The 19975-nt window shown below is 42.4% G+C and overlaps 1 non-coding gene across 1 annotated transcript; it reads right to left on the bottom strand.

The window, feature by feature from the left end:
* Positions 1-19031: 19031 nt before the first annotated feature.
* LOC114235865 (U6 spliceosomal RNA) lies at positions 19032-19138 on the bottom strand. The gene has a single exon (XR_003621943.1). It is a non-coding gene; the product is annotated as a U6 spliceosomal RNA (small nuclear RNA).
* Between the last annotated feature and the right edge of the window lie 837 nt (positions 19139-19975).

Raw genomic sequence — 19975 nt, 5'->3', positions numbered from 1 at the left:
TGCCTACTCTTCCCAAAATGCAGGTCAAATCAGGCCATATTCTCCTGCTAAGAAACTCAGGGAAAGGCTCTGTGGGGGTGCCTGCTCAGCATGGTCCCTTCCTTCCGAAGCTGCCTTCCCCTGGCTTCTGCAGGCAGTAACAGAGCAGCCTGTTACCATGTGGTGATAGATCCAGGGGTGAGAACCTGACCTGAGCTGGGCCAGTAAGTCCCTTCCCCATGCAGAGAAATTAGCCACGAAAGAGAAAAATGAAGCCAGCACAGAGAAACAGGATCAAGAGATGGGTCCTGATGGTGTCCAAGCACCGGGTCAGCTGTTCCTGAAAGCCAGCAGCACCCTCGTCTTTCCCGTGCTGGGATGTTCAGACCTTCCTCAGATTCTCAGTTCTCCCAATAAATCACCCTTTTTGCCTAGGTTAGTTCAAGTTCAGTTCCCATCAGTTGCAACCAAAAGGTTTCTGACCAGTCTAGAACGCTCACTGCCTCCCCAGGCCCGACTCCCCGCCTCCCCAGCCCCGAGTCCAGGCCATGACGCCTCTGGAGCTTGGTCTCATGCTCCTTCCAAACTCATCACCCTCCTCCCCCGGACCCTATAGACTGTTTACACTTCCTCCACTGCACTGGGCCCTCAGCCTGCAGCTCCATCTCAAGTCCACCCCATCCTTCAACGTCCCATCCAAAACCACCTCTTAGTTCCCCCGACTTGAAATCCTCTCTTCCACTGTCCCTCTCTCACCACACCGGGTAAAGGCTCACACTGGCCCTTCCTCTCCACCCCAGACAATGAGCTCCCCAAGGATGGGAGTCACATCTACTTCCTCGCTGTCCCACCCAGCATCAGGCCCTCCCACTGGCTCAGAACAGTCCTTGATGAGGCTTTTGCAGAGTTAAACGTTTTGGCTGAGGCATGTCCATATTGGTTTCCGGGTCTGGAAGACAGAGTGAGGCCAGAGTGGCCAAAATAGGGCAGGGAGGCCTGAAGCCATGTGACTAGGTGTGAGCCCCAGAAATGGGGGGCTGGACCCATAGATTTCACTAGAAGGCTGGACCCAGTCTAGAGTTTCCTAGTACACAGGGTCTTCAGTGGTGAGCCTCCTGAATACTGACCACCTTTTAGACAGCCCTCCTATGGGATATAGGATGTTCAAGGGTGGGGAACAGGTCCAACAAGGTAAGGAACTTACCCAAGGTCACCTAGTGAGTCATGGCAAGGGCAGGAACAGAACCAGAATCCTGATTGGTCTTCCTTCTCGACCTGACCTAGACTCACAGAAATTAAGAGCTAAGAAGGAACTTTGGGGTCATCTTGTCCAACCCCTCACTTTACAGGTGGGGCAAGTGAGGCCCAGTGACAGGAGCCAAGGTCGACCTGAAGGTCCTGAGAGGGCAGGCATGGAACCTGGATTTCCTGGCTTTAAGATCCAGCTCCTTCCTCATGCTTGACCCAGAACTACAGGTAGAACAACCACAGCAGGGAGACATTTCTCCACCACCTCACGTTCTTGAGAAATCTTCCTATTTTCCCACTAAATATGGAATCAACTGATAAAAAAATTTGGTCTTTCCTCTGAACACACTTGAAAAAGAGAAATGCCCACAGGGCTGAAGAAAATGCTCATCACCATCATCAGTAGAGTTCTGCATGCCTTGCTTGGCCTTGGGGAACAGGTGTGTGGTAACAGAAGTCTAAAGGAAAGGACCCAAGAGCAGCAGGCACTTAATTCTTTCACATAGGGTTCTCTTTGTCTTCCTTTGGTTATGATTGGCTTATTTCTGAGGTAAAACTAAAATAAAGACTATTTCCCAGCCTCAAAGAGAGGCAATCTGGAGTTGAAGCCCTTTGAGAAAGTGCTGCTTGGTGGTCTCCTCACCCTGTGCTGTGCAGACAACTCTGGGATCTGCTCTGAAGGAAGATGGGAAGAGGTTTCTAGAAACAGGGAACCTGGGGCACCAGCCAGAGCCCTGACCTTCCAGGCAGTTCCCCACGCTCAGCAGTCTCCTCTCTACAAGGATCTTCCTGGGACCTGACTCTAGAGGCTTAGAAGCCAGTGACACGGAGAGGAGGTGGTGCTGGGTTAAAAAAAAAAAAACAAAAAAAAACACCAGTGGTCACTGGCTGCTCTGCGGGTCCATCCTGTTCCTGCCCCTCCCCTGGCAGCACAGCCCTGCTTGTTATGGGAGGAGAGGGACCTATGGGAGGGAATCTGGAGGGACCATCCTTGCTCCCATCCCTACACACAGGGATTGGCTCAAAGATGTGCTCATTACCTAAGCCCAGCCAATCAGAGCCCTTCCAGTGTTTTGGCCAGAGTTTTCAGGAGGTCTCAAACCTTGCCCTCCAACCAGAGAGAAATGAAAAGAGAGAAACTGAGCTCTGGTGACATCATTTGGGCTCAAGGATCAGCAATCCCTAAAGACACATCTGCCCTTGAGCTTCTCAGTTTTTAGCTAATATTATACATCTCTTTTTCTGCTTACAGAGTAGGGTTTCCATCACTTAGAACCAAAAGAAATCTGTGGGAATCAGGGGGTTCCACATGAGGGCTCTTTGTTGTCTGAAACCTTTGAGAATTCTGCCCTCTTCCCTTCCCCTAGCTTGGAGGAGACATTAGAGAAATAGTTCCCTGTTCCCACACACACCACTGAGCAGGGAGGGTGGGTAAGGGGCATGGGGGCCTGAGAAGCCTCAGGAGGCTAAAGAAGGGTCAGTGGGCCAGGCTGTGTAGCCCCAGGAAGGGCTCTGTGTCTGTTCCATGCTCTCTGCCCTTGTCCCCTGCCTGTGCCCCACCTCCCTGGCTGGTCACACCTTACTTGGCCCTGCGGAGCAGGGTTTGTGAGGTCCTGGGCAGTAAATGATTAACACATTCTCTTGAAGAGAAAATGAGTCCCCACCTCACCTCCACCCCATGCCCGAAACCCCTGCCAAGTCCCATAGGCTCAGTCACGCCTGGTTTGAACTTGTGTGGTCCTGGGTGGGTACTGCCTGGACGTTACTATTCACCGCCTGGTTCCTCCAGGTCCCACTTTCAGGAGCCCCAAGCCCCCAGTGGGGCATCCACTGAGCCCCTGCTCTTCGTCAGGGCCCGTGCTGGGCACCAGGAAACAACAGTGAACAGGACACAGGTCTCACGAAGCTCACAGAGTAACGGGGGAACAGGCGCATAAAGAAGAAACAATGACGCATATGATAAGCACCGAGCTCAGAATGCGGAGCCAGAGGATGCTTCCTGGCGGGGGCGGAGGGGTAACCTTCATACAGGGCTGGCTTTGTGGGCATATGACCGGTATAGTTGCTTCCAAGAGTCCCATACTTGGCTTAATGTTCTCCTGTCGTTTTAAAATTCTTAATAACTTTTGAACAAGAGGCCCAGCATTTTCATTTTGTACTGCACCCCACACATTATGTAGCCAGTTCTATGCCTAGACCTGAAGATGAGAAGGAGCTAGCCAGCAAAAGACAGAAGGAAGAGGAAGGCATGGGGTGGGAACTGGCAGTCCAACTCCTGGAGAATGCACACACCTGCTGGGGCTGCCCCCAGTCCGCCTCCCCAGGCCAACTGGGTTGTCCCATGTTAATCATTTACACTGGAATCCGTGTGGCCTCAGATCCCTGAAGGTTCGGACAGCATTCATCCTGTCTGTGTATGATGACATGGGTCATAGATCAAAATCTTCAGATCTGGGTGCGGATTTCTACTCCCCCACTTATCTGGCTATGTGGCTTCAGATGATTCACTCAACCTCTCTGAGCTTCTGGTTCCACATCTGTAAAATGGGCATGATATTTCACCCAGGGGCTCATGTAGGTGAAAGTGCTTTGTAAGCACTGAGCTGTATTTGTTCTATTCCCAGACAACAGGAATGTAAAGTGAAGAGCTTCGATAGGTGCAGGGGGTAGCCCATAGTCATCTAACTCCCTAACAACAGAATGCATTTTGGGAAGGAAATTGTTAGGGAGACTATCTTGACAAGCTGTGGGGGAGAAAAGGTGTGATTCTGAAGACGAGGCTTAAAAAGAGACAGGGGAACAGTTCTGTTTGAAAGGACTAGAAATTTGGGAGTGGATGGAGAGAGAAAGGTGACAGAGGAAGGGGGGCAGAGTGGCTGAAAGACTTGGAAGAACAGAAACATCAAACATCTGATGTCAAGTCATTTGTGTTGCTATAAAATAAACCCTCTTCTTCCCTTCACTTCACTCCCTCCTGCAAAATATCCCTAAACCTTCAGTAATGTTTACTATACAAGCAAAAGTCTCGTGGGTTTTAGCAGAAATGAAAGAAAAGGACAAATTCTATGTTTGGATGGAAGCCAAAGTGGGGATAAAAGAAAATGCAGAGGGGAAAATATGCTCCCTACACAAGTAGGAACAGGGAGCCAGAGGTGAGCACGAGTACAAGGTCCGTGGAAATCCACAGAAGCACCGGAAAGGCGCTGGCCTTTTCCAGAGCCAGGTATGGGAGGAATGGGAAGTTTGGCTTAATCCCCTCTAGATCTCGCCAGGCAGCATGATCCTTGCTGACATCTAGGTTACATAAGTAACAGGAAACATTTTATCCCTTAGAGCCATAAGTCTCAAAGATCCTGACTGCAAAGGTAGAAATACTATAAAGCAAGAGCAGTAACACCATAGTCAACTGGATCACAAAATAAAGTCCACACACAAACCTCTGGGAGGGTGTAAAATTGGAGAAGCTGCCAGCCTGCAGACTGGCGGTGTTGAAGAGCTGTCAGCTCAGCCGGCTTTGCACTCGAGGTCATGACTACTCTCTCTGCTCTGGTCCACCACGCCCACAGGAGAGGTAGAGCCCTGTGCCAAGAGGAAAAACATTCGCTTTCCCTCCACCTGAATTCCAATGCCAAAGACCTAGGGCAGTGTTTGAAACCACAGGGTCATCTTTTAAGATGCAGTGCTGACTTAAATTGTTTTTATAAAGCAAGTTACCTAAACATGTTCAAACTAGACGTAAACTCATGCTTATATCCTTCATATAAAAGCCAAACAAATTTATAACTTGAATGCAAAGAAAATGACAAAACCAATAAAAACATCTTAACAACACTGATTTAAAGGGATAGATGACGTTTTGCTGAAAAATAAGTTGCAGTTCATAACGCAAGCAGAGCACCAACTGCTCCCAGGCACGTATGTCCCTTTGAGTTCAGCCTGCCTGGTGTGATGACTCAATTATCACACTGCTTTTCTTTATTTAAACTACTGTGAAATTTTCATTTATTCAACACACTGTGATATCATTTGGCCTTCACTCAGCTCTAACACATCACTTCTCTATTAAATCCACTTTTTTTTTCTCATGAGCCATTGACAGTCACGGGGCCATCCAGATAATACACACAAATCGAATGGTGATTGAGCACTGATGCTCATTAAGCACTAGGCAAAGGGCTTTGCAGGCATAATCTCATTTAGATCTCACAGGGTCCCCAGAGTAGGAACGATTACTGCTGCCCTTTTACAGCTAAAGGCACTCAGGCATAGTGTGTGAGTGCTGTCCCGGGTCACACAGCTGGGATGGAGAGTGGAAATTTGAACACAGCAGTCCGACGCTGGAACACACACCCTCTTTATACTTTCTTAAACAGCCTCGTAAGAATTAGCTTGATTCAGATGACCCAGAATATGCCTATTTAATTTGTTTTAGATGATCTTGAAACGAAAACACAATCTTTTAAAATTTTATAGATTTGCACACCTCTGAGATTCATCCAAGGCCATCACCTGAGGCTCTAAACCCTGGTCTGAGCATCTCTGGCCCTGGGCAGTGCGAGCAGGGGGAAACCCTCACTGCACTGAGGCCCAGGCAAGCCAACAGCATGGAAGAAGCTATACAGAGACAAAACTCTACCCAAGCTGCCCACTGCCCAGATCCCCCTACTCCCACCCTTGACCACTGAATCTGGAGCACTCAGGCCTCCAAGATCTGGCAGAAGGACTCTGTCAGCATCCCAAGGCACGGGAAGCAAGATGGAAGATGCTCACCCTTCTGGGGTGAAATGGCAGCCCTGGATAACATATTCGCTGCTTAGAATGACCAGGCTGGCAAAAACTGGAAACTACCCAAATGCTATCAACAGTAGAAGAGAAAAAAATTTTGATGTAGTATATTCACAGAGTGGAATATCATATACCAGTGAGAACGGGAAGAAGTACAACTACATGTAACAAAAATGAATCTAACAAACACGTGAAGGGAAAGAAGCCAGACATAAAAGAGAATATACTCTAAGATTCCATTAATATAAAGTTCAAAAACAAGTAAAACTAACCTATTAAACATCAGAATAGTGGTTACCCTTCGCAGGAACAGGCAGTGGGGAAGATGGTATGAGGAGGGCTCCTGAATGCTTGATGTGTTCTGATTTTTTACCTGAGCACTGGGTTGGTTGTATTCTCTTCCTGAAATTTCTTTGAACTGTACACTTATGTGTGATTATATATGTATATATACAAACATATACATAAAACCACACACATGTGTGTATATGTATACAAGACACACACACACACACATACACACACCCCATATATATATAATCACACATCGTAAGTACATACCTCAATAAAATATGCCTTTTCCTGGGCAGGAAAAAAATGTAGTCTATGAAGATTCTACAGCATAAAGACAAACATTATACAATAAGCTAAGACTGAACATACTTTGGGGAAAGATTTCCCTCAGGAAATAGAAGTAAATGTCAAATCTCATCTGCTCTGTAGTTTCAAGAAAAACTAGTAAAACCTGGTTTCTATGAGACATGAGTACAGATAAACTGATGAAACAATGGGCTGAGAAGAAAAGAAGAAAAGGTAGGAAGAGAAGGAAGGAGGAGGGAGGGAGGGATCAAGGAAGTGTCAGAAGCCCACGCATTCTGGGAGGTATTCAAGATGACAGTGTAAAAGGACATGAAACTCACCTCCTCCCACAAATACATCAAAAATACATCTACAGGGGGAATTCCCTGGAGGTACAATGGTTAGGACTCCGCACTCTCAATGCTGAGGGCCCGGGTTCAATCCCTGATCAGGGAACTAAGATCCCACAAGCTGTGCAGTATGGCCAAAATTAATTTAATTAAATTAAATTTTTAAAAAATTAAAACAAAAAAATACATCTACAGGGATTGGAAATAAGATGGCGGAGTAGAAGGACTTGAGCTCACCTCCTCTGATGAAAACACCAAAATCACAACTAATTGTTGAACAACCACTGACCAAAAAAAAGACTGGAGCCTACCAAAAAAGATACTCTACATCCAAAGACAAAGAAGAAGACACAATGAGACAGTAAGAGGGGTGCTTTCGTGATATAATCAAATCCCATACTGCCAGTGGGCGACCCACAAACTGGAAAATAATTATATTGCAGAGGTTCTCCCACAGGAGTGAGAGTTCTGAGCCCGTCAGGCTCCTCACCCTGGGGATCTGGCATCAGGAGGAGGAGCCCCCAGGGCATTTGGCTTTGAAGGCCAGCAGAGCTTGAGTGCAGGAGCTCCACAGGACTGGGGGAAACAGAGACTCCACTCTTAGAGGGCGCACATGAGGTTTCACAAGCACTGGGACACAGGGCAAAGCAGTAACTCCATAGGAGCCTGGGCCAGACCTACCTGCAGGTCTTGGAGGGTCTCCTGGGGAGGTGGGGGTTGGCTGTGGCCCACTGTGGGGGCAAGGACACTTGTGGCAGAGGTCCCTGGGGAATATTCCCTAGCATGAGCTCCTGGAGGTTGGAGGTTGCCATTTTGGCACCAAGAACTTGCCCCCCCCGCAGTAGCCTGCAGGCTCCAGTGCAGGGATGCCTCAGGCCAAACAAGCAACAGGGTGGGAACACAGCCCCAGGTATCAACAGACAGGCTGCCTAAAGTCTTCCTGAGCCCACAACCACACCTAGCCACTCCCCTTGACATGGCCCTGCCCACCAGAGGGACAAGATCCAGCTCTGCCCACCAGTGGGCAGGCACCAGTCCCTCCCACCAGGAAGCCTGCACAAGCCCCTGGCCCAACCTCACTCACCAGGGGGTAGATACCAGAGGCGAGAAAAACTACAATCCTGCAGCCTGTGGAACAAAGCCCACAAACACAAAAAGTTCGACAAAATGAGATGACAGAGAAATATGCTCCAGACGAAGGAACAAGATAAAACCCCAGAAGAACAACTAAGTGAAGTGGAGATAGGCAATCTGCTTGAAAAAGAATTCAGAATAATGATAGTAATAATAAAATAAATTTTAAAAAATAAGTAATAATAAAGATGATCCAAGATCTCAGAAAAAGAATGGAGGCACAGATGAAGATACAAGAAATGTTTAGCAAACAGCTAGAAGATTTAAAGAACAAACAAACAGACATGAACAATATAATAACTGAAATAAAAAATACACTAGAAGGAATCAATCACAGAATATATGAGGCAGAAGAACGAGTAAGTGAGCTGGAAGACAGATTGGTGGAAATCACTAACACGGAACAAAATAAAGAAAAAAAGAAGGTCAAGAAATGAGGACACGGGACTTCCCTGGTGGCACAGTGGTTGAGAATCTGCCTGCCGATGCAGGGGACACGGGTTTGAGCCCTGGTCCGGGAAGATCCCACACGCCATGGAGCAACTAAACTTGTGCGCCACAACTACTGAGCCTGTGCTCAAGAGCCCACGAGCCACAACTACTGAAGCCCACGTGCCACAACTACTGAAGCCCGCGCGCCTAGAGCCGGTGCTCCGCAACAAAAGAAGCCACCACAATGAGAAGCCCATGCACCGCAACAAAGAGTAGCCCCTGCTCTCCACAACTACAGAAAGCCCATGTGCAGCAACAAAGACCCAATGCAGCCAAAAATAAAAGTAATTAACTAATTAAAAAAAAAAAAAAAAAGAAATGAGGACAGTCTAAGAGACCTCTGCACCAACAATAAATGCACCAATATTTGCATTATAGGAGTCCCAGAAGGAGAAGAGAAAAAAAAAGGGACCTAAGAAAATATCTGAAAAGATAATAGCTGAAAAATTCCCTAACATGCAAAAGGAAACAGTCACCCAAGTCCAGGAAGCACAGAGAGCCCCAGGCAGGATCAACCCAAAAAGGAACATGCCAAGACACATAGTAATCAACTTGACAAAAATTAAAGACAAAGGAAAATATTAAAAGCAACAAGGGAAAAGCAACAAATAACATACAAGGGAATTCCCATAAGGTTATCAGTTGATTTCTCAGCAGAAATCCTGCAGGCCAGAAGGGAGTAGCATGATATATTTAAAGTGATGAAAGAGAAGAACCTACAACCAAGAAGACTCTACCCAGCAAGACTCTCATTCAGATTCAACAGAGAAATCAAAAGCATTACAAACAAGCAAAAGCTAAGAGAATTCAGCACCACCAGACCAGCTTTGCAACAAATGCTAAAGGAACTTCTCTAAGCAGAAAAGAAAAGGCCAAACTAGAAACAAGAAAATGACAAATGGAAAAGCCCACCAGTAAAGGCAAACATACATAAAGGCAGGAAATCATCCACATACAAATATGGTATCAAAACCAGAAATCGTGAGGATAGTACAAATGCAGAATATTGGAAATGCATTTGAAATTAAGAGACCAGCAACTTAAAGCAATCTTGTACATACATAGACTGCTATATCAAAACCTCATGGTAGGACTTCCCTGGCGGCGCAGTGGTTGAGAATCTGCCTGCCAATGCAGGGGACACGGGTTCGAGCCCTGGTCTGGGAAGATCCCACATGCTGCGGAGCGACTAAGCCCGTGAGCCACAACTACTGAGCCTGCGCGTCTGGAGCCTGTGCTCCGCAACAGGAGAGGCCGCGATGGTGAGAGGCCCGCACACCGCGATGAAGACTGGCCCCTGCTCACCACAACTGGAGAAAGCCCTCGCACAGAAACGAAGACCCAACACAACCAAAAATAAATATTAATTAATTAATTAATTTAAAAAAAAAAACCTCATGGTAACCACAAACCAAAAAACTACAGTAGATACACACACGAAAAAGAAAAAACAATCCAAACACAACACTAAGGACAGTCATCAGGGAGTTCTCTGGCTGTCCAGTGGTTAGGACTTGGCACTTTCACTGCTGGGGCCTGGGTTCAATCCCTGCTTGGGGAACTAAGATCCTGCAAGCCACAAGGGCACAGCCACAAATAATAATAAAAAAAAGATAGTCATCAAATCACAAGAGAAGAGAACAAAAGAGGAAGGGACGAAAAAACACCTACAAAAACAAATCCAAAACAATTAACAAAATGGCAATAAGAACATACATATCGATAATTACCTTAAATGTAAATGGATTAAATCCTCCAACCAAAAAACACAGACTGGCTGAATGGATACAAAAACAAGACTTGTACATATGCTGTCTACAAGGGACTCACTTCAGATCTAGGGACACATACAGACTGAAAGTGAGAGGATGGAAACAGGTATTCCATGCAGATGGAAATGAAAAGAAAGCTGGAGTAGCAATACTCATATCAGACAAAATAGACTTTAAAATACACTGTTACAAGAGACAAAGGACACTACATAATGATCAAAGGATCAATCCAAGAAGATATAATAATTGTAAATATATATGCGCCCAACATAGGAGCACCTCAATATATAAGGTAAATGCTAACAGCCATAAAAGGAGAAATTAACAGTAACACAATAATAGTGGTCTGTCCATTGATGTAAGTAACACTTACATCAATGGACAGATCATCCGGAAAGAAAATCAATAAGGAAACAGAAGCCTTAAATGACACGCTTGACCAGCTGATCTTAACTGATATCTATAGAACATTCCATCCAAAAGCAGCAGAATACACATTCTACTCAAGTGCACATGGAATATTCTCCAGTAAAGATCAAAGCAAGCCTCAGTAAATTTAAGAAATCTGAAATCATATCAAGTGTCTTTTCTGACCACAACACTATGAGACTAAAAATCAACTACAAGAAATAAAAACTGGGCTTCCCTGGTGGCGCAGTGGTTGAGAATCTGCCTGCCAATGCAGGGGACACAGGTTCAAGCCCTGGTTTGGGACGATCCCACATGCCACGGAGCAACTAGGCCCGTGAGCCACAATTACTGAGCCTGCACATCTGGAGCCTGTGCTCCGCAACAAGAGAGGCCATGATAGCGAGAGGCCCGCACACCGCGATGAAGAGTGGCCCCCGCTTGCCGCAACTAGAGAAAGCCCTCGCACAGAAATGAAGACCCAACACAGCCAAAAATAAATAAATAAATAAAATTTAAGAAATAAAAACTGTAAAAAACACAAACACATGGAGGCTAAACAATATGTTACTAAACAACCAATGGATCACTGAAGAAATCAAAGAGGAAATTGAAAAATACCTAGAGAGAAATTAAAATGAAAGAATGCTGATCCAAAACCTATGGGATGCAGCAAAAGCAGTTCCAAGAGGGAAGTTTATAGCAATACAATCTTACCTCAGGAAACAAGAAAAATCTCAAATAAACAATCTAACCTTACAATTAAAGTAACTAGAGAAAGAAGAACAAACAAAACTCAAAGTTAGTAGAAGAAAAGAAATCAGAAAGATCAGAGCAGAAATAAATGAAATAGAGACAAAGAAAACAACAGAAAAGATCAATGAAACTAAAAGCTGGTTCTTTTAAAAGATAAACAAAATTGATAAACTTTTAGCAAAGTTAAAAGAAAAAAAGGGAGAGGGTTCAAATCAATAAAATTAGAAATGAAAAAGGAATAATTACAACTGACACCGCAGAAATACAAAGGATCATAGGAGACTACTACAAGCAACTGTATGCCAATAAAATGGACAACCTGGAAGAAATGGAAAAATTCTTAGAAAGGTACAATCTTCCAAGACTGAACAAGGAAGAAATAGAAAATATGAACAAACCAATCACAAGTACTGAAATTGAAACTGTGATTAAAAACTTCCAACAAACAAAAGTCCAGGACCAGATGGCTTCACATAAGAATTCTATCAAACATTTAGAGAAGAGCTAACATCTATCCATCTGAAACTATTCCAGAAAAATTGCAGAGGGAGGAACGCTTCTGAACTCATTCAATGAGGAAATAAATAAAATAGAGATTAAAAAACAATACAGGGGCTTCCCTGGTGGCGCAGTGGTTGGGAGTCTGCCTGCCAATGCAGTGGACACAGGTTCGAGCCCTGGTCCGGGAAGATCCCACGTGCCGCAGAGCAACTAAGCCCATGTGACACAACTGCTTAGCCTGCGCGTCTGGAGCCTGTGCTCCGCAACGGGAGAGGCCGAGACAGTGAGAGGCCCGCACACCGCGATGAAGAGTGGCCCCCGCTTGCCGCAACTGGAGAGGGCCCTCGCACAGAAACGAGGCCCCAACACAGCCATAAATAAATAAATAAATAAATAAACAAAAACCAAAAAAAAAAAAAAAACAGCACCTAATCCTGTAAGGCAGAATGTAATCCTATGAAACCACAGAAATAGCTTTCCCTAGAAAGTACTATTCCAAGATATGATGGAAATTTCTAAATATATTAAAAAAAAAAAACAATAGAAAAAAACCCAATAAAACCAAGAGCTGGTTCTTTGAAAGGGTAAACAAAATTGACAAACCTCTGGACAGGTTCACCAAGAAGAAAAGAGAGAAGACCCAAATAAACAAAAGAAATGAAAGAGGAGAAATCACAACTGACACCGTGGAAATACAAAAAATCATGAGAGAATACTATGAACAATTATATGCCAACAAATTCAACAACCAGAAGAAATGGACAACTTTCTAAAAACATACAGCCCACCAGAACTGAATCAAGAAGAAACAGATAACTCAAACAGACCCATCTCTAGAAGTGAAACAGAATCTGTAATTTTAAAAACTCCCCACAGACAAAAGTCCAGGGCCAGATGGCTTTACAGGCAAATTCTACCAAACATAAAAGGAAGAACTTACACCAATCCTCCTCAAACTCTTCCAAAAGACTGAAGAAGAAAGAACACTCCCAAAGACATTCTATTAAGCCACCATCACCCTGCTACCAAAACCAGACAAAGACACTACCAAAAAAAATGACAGGCCAGTATCTTTGATGAATACAGATGTAAAACTTCTCAACAAAATATCAGCAAATCGAATCCAACAACACATAAAATAGATCATACATCACAACCAGACTGGATTCATCCCAGGGTCACAAGGATGGTTCAACATATGCAAATCAATGTGATACACCACATCAACAAAAGAAAAGGCAAAAACCACATGATCATCTCAGTAGATGCAGGAAAAGCATTTGACAAAATTCAACATCCATTAATGATAAAAACTCTTACCAAAGTGTGTATAGAGGGAACATATCTCAACATAATAAAAGCTATTTATGACAAACCAGCAGCCAACATAATACTCAACAGTGAAAACCTGAACGCCTTCCCACTAAAACCTGGAACAAGACAAGGATGCCCACTCTTATCACTTCTCTTCAACATTTGGAAGTTAAACATTTGGAAGTCCTAGCTACAGCGATCAGACAAGAAAAATAAATAAAAGGTATTCTAATTGGTAGGGAAGAGGTAAAACTGTCATTATATGCAGATGACATATACAGAAAACCCTGAAGACTCCACACAAAAACTACTACAACTGATAAACAAATTCAGCAAGGTAACAGCATACAAGGTTAACATACAGAAATCGGTTGCAGGGCTTCCCTGGTGGCGCAGTGGTTAAGAATCCGCCTGCCAATGCAGTGGACACAGGTTCGAGCCCTGGTCCGGGAAGATCCCACGTGCCGCAGAGCAACTAAGCCCATGTGACACAACTGCTTAGCCTGCGCTCTAGAGCCCACAAGCCACAACTACTGAGCCCACACGCCACAACTACTGAAGCCCGCGCGCCTAGAGCCTGTGCTCCGCAACAAGAGAGGCCACCGCAATGAGAAGCCCGCGCATCTCCACGAAGAGCAGACCCTGCTCGCTGCAACTAGAGAAAGCCCGCGGGCAGCAATGAAGACCCAACGCAGCAAGCAAGCAAGCAAGCAAGCAAGCAAGCAGGCAAGCAAGCAATCAATCAATCAATCAATAAATCTATTTAACAAAAAAAAAGAAAGAAAGAAATTGGTTGCATTTCTTTACACTAACAATGAACTATCAGAAAGGGAATGCAAACAAACAATTCCTTTTTAAACCGCAGCAAAAAAAAAAAAAAAGAATACTTAGGAATAAACCTCACCAAGGACGTGAAAAACTTATATGGTGAGAATTATAAAACACTGATAAAGGAACCTGAAGATGATTCAAAAAGATATCCCATGCTCTTGGATTGGAAGAATTAATATTATTAAAATGGTCATACTACCCAAAGCAATCTACAGATTTAAAGCAATCCCTACCAAATTATCCATGACATTTTTCACAGAACTAGAATAAATAATCCTAAAATGTATACGGAACCATAAAAGACCCAGAATTGCCAAAGTCATCCTGTGGAAGAAAAAAGAAAAAGCAAGAAGCATAACCCTCCCAGACTTCAGACAATACTACAAAGCTACAGTAATCAAAACAGTGTGGTATTGGCACAAAAACAGACATATGGATCAACAGAACAGAACAGAGAGCCCAGAAATAAACCCACACACCTATGGGCAATTAATCTCAACAAAGGAGGCAAGAATATCCAATGGGGAAAAGACAGTCTCTTCAGCAAGTGGTATTGGAAAAGTTGGACAGCTCCATGTAAATCAATGAAGTTAGAGCACACCCTTACACCATACACAAAAATAAACTCAAAATGGCTTAAAGACTTAAATATAAGACATGACGCCATAAAACTCCCAGAAGAGAACATAGGCAATACATTTTCTGACATAAATCTGACCAATGTTTTCTTAGTTGTCTCCCAAGGCAATAGAAATAAAAGCAAAAAGAAACAAATGGGACCTAATCAAACTTACAAGTTTCTGTACAGCAAAGGAAACCATAAACAAAATGAAAATACAACCAATGGACTGGGAGAAAATATTTGCAAATGATGCAACCAACAAGGGCTTAATTTCCAAAATATACAAACAGCTCATACAACTCAATAACAAAAAAACAAACAACCCAATCAAAAAATGGGCATAAGATCTAAATAGACATTTCTCCAAATAAGACATACAGATGGCCAAAAATCACATGAAAAGATGCTCATCATCACAAATTATTAGAGAAATGCAAATCAAAACTACACTGAGGTACCACCTCACACCAGTCAGAATGGCCATCATTAAAAAGTCTATAAATAATAAATGTTGGAGAGGGTGTGGAGAAAAAGGGACCCTCCTACACTGTTGGTGGGAATGTAAATTGGTGCAGCTATTATGGAAAACAGTATGGAGATTCCTCAAAACTAAAAACAGAGTTGCCATATGATTCAGCAATCCCACTCCTGGGCATATACCTGGACAAAACTATAATTCAATTATAGCTACATGCAAAAGAATTAAATTGGACTACTTTCCCACACCATGAACAAAAATCAATTCAAAATGGATTAAAGACCTAAATGTAAGACCTGAAACCTTAAAACTTCTAAAAGAAAACATAGGCAGTATGCTCTTTGACATCAGTCTTGGTAATATTTTTTTTGGATGTCTCCTTAGGCAAGGGAAACAAAAGCAAGAAATAAACAAATGGGACTACATCAAACCAAAAAGCCATTGCACAGTGAAGGAAACTATCAACAAAACGAAAAGGCTGCCTACTGAATGAGAGAAAATACTTGCAAACAATTTATATGATAAGGGGTTAATATCCAAAATACACAAAGAACTCATATGACTCAACGTCAAAAAAACAAACAACCCAATTAAAAAATGGGCAGAGAGAAACGAAGACCCAACACAGCCAAAAATAAATAAATAAAGATACCTCTCCATTAAAAAAAAAAAAAATGGGCAGAGGATACAAACAGACATTTTTCCAAAGACATACAGATGGCCAACAAGTATATGAAAAGATACTCAATATCACTAATCATCAGGGAAATGCAAATCAAAACCACAATGAGATATCACCTCACAGCCATCAGAATGGCTATTATCAAAAAGATAACAAATAACAAGTGTTGGTGAGGATGTGGAGAAAAGAGAATCCTCATGCACTGTTGGTGGGAATGTAAATTGGTACAGCCACTATGGAAAACAGTATGGAGATTCCTCAGAAAATCAAAAATAGAACTACCATACAATCCAGCAAACACTAATTTGAAAAGATACGTGCACCCCTATGTTCATAGCAGCATTATTTACAATAGCCAAGATATGAAAGCAGCCTAAGTGCCCATCAACAGATGAATGGAAAAAGAAGATGTGGCATATATACACAATGGAATATTACTTGGCCATAAAAAAGAATGAAATCTTGCCATATGCGACAACATGGATGGACCTAGAGGGCATTATGCTAAGTGAAAAAAAATTAGACAGAGAAAGGCAAATACTGTATAATTTCACTTATATGTGGAATCTAAAAAAACAAAATAGGGACTTCCCTGGCGGTCCAGTGGTTAAGACTCCATGCTTCCACTGCAGGAGGCATGGGTTCGATCCCTGTCAGGGAACTAAGATCCCGCATGCCACGCAGTGCAGCCAAAAAAATAAAAAATAAAATAAACAAATGAACAAACATAACAAAACAGAAACAGGGTCAGAGATACAGAGAACAAACAGGTGGTTGCCAGAGAGGAGGGGGTTGGGGGGAGGAGAGAAACAGGTGAGGGAGATTAAGAGGTACAAACTTCCAGCTGCAAAATAAATGAGTCACAGGTATGAAATGTACAGTGTGAGAGATATAGTCAATAATTATTTAATATCTTTGTATGGTAACAGAGTGTAAATAGATTTATTGCAGTGATCATTTTGCAATGTATAAAACTATCGAATCACTATGCTGTGCACCAGGAACTAACAGAGTGTTGTAGGTCAATTATACTTCAAAAATAAACCATCACACAAACAAACTCATAAAAAAAAGAGATTAGATTTGTGGTTGCCAGAGGTGGGGTGTAGGGGGGGATTAGATAAAGGCAAAAGGTACAAACTTCCAGTAATAAGATAAGTAAGTACTGGGGATAAAATGTACATGATAAAGATAATTAACACTGCTGTATGTTATATATGAAAGTTGAGAGTAAATCCTAAGAGTCCTCATCACAAGGAAAAAATATTTTTCTATTTAATTTTGTATCTACATGAGATAATGGATGTTCATTAAACTTACTGTGATAATCATTTCATGATATATCTAATTCACATCATTAGGCTGTACACCTTAAACTTACACAGTGCTGTATGTCGATTATATCTCAATAAAGCTGGGAGAACAAAATAATAAAATAAAATAATGTATTTGAAAATAAAATGTGTCAAATAAACATTAATTCTTTGGGCTTACTATCAATTGAAAATGATATTACTCAAAAATAAATGTTAGAAATTATATGATGTTTTCCTGACCAGAAAACCTAAAATTTTTAAAACATATTTTAAGTAAGACTGTACTCCTTCCTTAATAAGAGAAAACTGAAATTGTTCCACAGTAAGAGAAGTAAAAAACTCAACAATGAAGGTAACTCCAAATAACTTAAGGCATAATGTTCATTACTGCATGTAACAGACCTTTATATTGAACACAAGAAATACATGATTTTCTTGATAGAAAATCCGTTTCTCTTGCCTTCACTAAATAAATGGGTTAAAGGATAATGTAAAATATATTGGTTTTAAAGATGTCAAATTATTAACCTGCCTGTTTGGGATATATTGTGGGGGGAAGGGGGTATTACTTGGTACCTCTTTTAAGCCCTTTAGCAAAAGAGCCTGGGGGATGCCCAATATACCCAAGGACAGTATACCACAAAGGCCACAAGGTGTCGCTTTCTGACAACCTCTAGCTTTGCAGCTGACACTATCCTCCAAGGGGAAGGAGGGGAAGGTTGAGGGATGTTGACTATATTTTGATGTAATAACCAGAAGTATGTCCATTAGAATATACAACAATTAACGCATCTAGATTAACAGAAGTTTCCCTGTAATGTCCCTAAACCTAAAACTTAGATCTTTTTTCCCCTCTTCATCTTCTTTTCCCCTGGAGCAATTCTGAGGGTTTTTTTGTTTTTTGTTTTTTTGCAGCTTGTGGGATCCTAGTTCCCCGACCAGGGATCAAACTCGTGCCCCCTTCAGTGGAAGCGCGGAGTCCCAACCACTGGACCACCATGGAATTCCCACTCTGAGCATGTTAATATTACTGCAGATTAGGGATACCAACCCCAAAATTTTTCATCATTACCTTTTAGTCTTCACAAACATTCAGTGGGATGCCCTGGGGAGGAATTATGGTCCCTATTTCACAGATGAGAAAACCAAAGCCCAGAAAGGTTGTAATGGGCCAATGAAAATTCCAGTGGCCAGGTTTCCTGATACCCACCAGCCCAGCTGGGGCCTGTACGCCCTGCCTCTCCCCCATCCCTCAGCCTGGAGGTGGTTGGGAGTAGGGTTTGACTATTTTGCTTTTTGGAAATTAACATTAAATATTTTGTATTAAACTGATATGAATTTGTAGCTATTTATGTTTATAAAATAAAGCTTCAGAGAGTTTTCATGGGTGCTCTAAGCCATTATGAGCTGTGCCTGGGATGGGTTTCCAAGGAAGCTCACTCTGTTAGGGGAGTGTATTAGTTTGCTAGGGTTGTCCTTACAAAACACAGCGCTTTAACAACAGAAATCAATTTTCTCACAATTCTGGAGGTTAGAAATCCAAGATCAAGGTGTCAACAGGGCTGGTTTCTTTTGAGGCCACTCTCCTTGGTTTGTAGATGGCTGTCTTCCCTGTGTCTTCACATGGTCTTCCCTCCGTGTGTGTGTGTGTGTGTGTGTGTGTGTGTGTGTGTGTGTGTGTGTGTTCTAATCTCTTCTTATAAAGACACAAGTCAAATTGGAGTAGGGCCCACCTTATGACCTCATTTCACCTTTTTCTTTTAACATCTTTATTGGATTATTAAAAAAATATGGAACGCTTCACGAATTTGCATGTCATCCTTGCGCAGGGGCCATGCTAATCTTCTCTGTATCATTCCAATTTTAGTATATGTGCTGCTGAAGCGAGCACTCATTTCACCTTAATTACCTCTTTAAAGGCCCTATCTCCAAATACAGTCATGTTCTGAGATACTGAGGGTTGGGACTTCAACATATGAATTTAGGGGAGATACAATTCAACCTGTAACAGGGTGAAAAAGTTGAAAAACCTGCAATACCCCTCCCAACTCTTTACGCACAAGAATGACAGTGTTCTAGTCTGTGTCCCAAGGTCACACAGTTAATCATTGGTGTTAGAATTCTAATACTGGAGTCCATATGACACCAGTGACTAAGCACCCAGGCTGAATTTTGATACGTACAGCTTTTATTGTATTCCAGCCTCCTGCACCAAATAGTTTATAATGGCAGCTTCTATTTCCCCTTTTACCCAATAGTTATTTAGAAAATTTATTGTTTTTATTTCTAAGGGATTAGATTGTTTGGTTGTTAACTTTTTTATTATTTTCAAATATTAATGACAAGGTACTTCTGGCACAAAATCTTTTTGGAAACCAAAAATGTCTTTTTGACATGGAACATAATATGAAAAGACTAAATAATCCCTATTTAATTGACCCTACCTTATCATACCATTCTGATCTCTGTATCTTTGTTTTCTGTGGCTGTTTTCTAGCAAATCTCACAAAGGTTAAAAGTGGTGTGTTAAAATCTCCAATTGCAATTATAGTATTTCCGAGTTTTCAATGGTGTGAATTCTACTATATAATCTTCCATCCTCTTTGTGGTTTACTGCCATTTGCCTCAAGATCTACTTTATTGTTTTAATTATAGTTAACGTTTACTGAGCATTTACTGTGCCCCACACTCTGTGCTTACAGCTTCACACAAATTACTTTATTTAATT

Source organism: Balaenoptera acutorostrata, chromosome 6, assembly GCF_949987535.1.
Source record: "Balaenoptera acutorostrata chromosome 6, mBalAcu1.1, whole genome shotgun sequence".
Classification (NCBI taxonomy): domain Eukaryota; kingdom Metazoa; phylum Chordata; class Mammalia; order Artiodactyla; family Balaenopteridae; genus Balaenoptera; species Balaenoptera acutorostrata.
The sequence above is the reverse complement of the archived record's forward strand: the minus strand, read 5'-3'. Positions and strand labels throughout refer to the sequence as shown.